A 397-nucleotide genomic window follows, 5' to 3' on the forward strand; every position below is an offset into this window, starting at 1 on the left:
AATCTCAACTGTGTGTCTAGACCAGCAGGTGAAATCGTGGGTGATTAGAGTCGTTGATCATAACTAACCGTTTTATTTTCTCAAAAAAGCGGATAGATAAACTAAAAGGGAGGCCAGTATGGTTGATTCCAATAACGTTTACTCTGTCTTCAAGTTCGTGATGATTGGGTGCATTCATTATCTATTTTGGCTTCATTGGCAACATATTAATCATTCGAATTGTCCACAAGACACGAGAAATGCATACGACAACGAATTATCTCTTAGCGAACTTGGCGGCAAGCGATTCAATTATCATCTTGATGTCTCCGTTTTATTCGGTGTGCTTTGGTGATCCTGATTCGTAGCATCACTGAACGACGTCTTCGTCAAAATCTCTTGTAAGGTTATTGTTGTT

The sequence above is a fragment of the Montipora foliosa genome, chromosome 14, assembly GCF_036669935.1.
Source record: "Montipora foliosa isolate CH-2021 chromosome 14, ASM3666993v2, whole genome shotgun sequence".
Lineage (NCBI taxonomy): Eukaryota > Metazoa > Cnidaria > Anthozoa > Scleractinia > Acroporidae > Montipora > Montipora foliosa.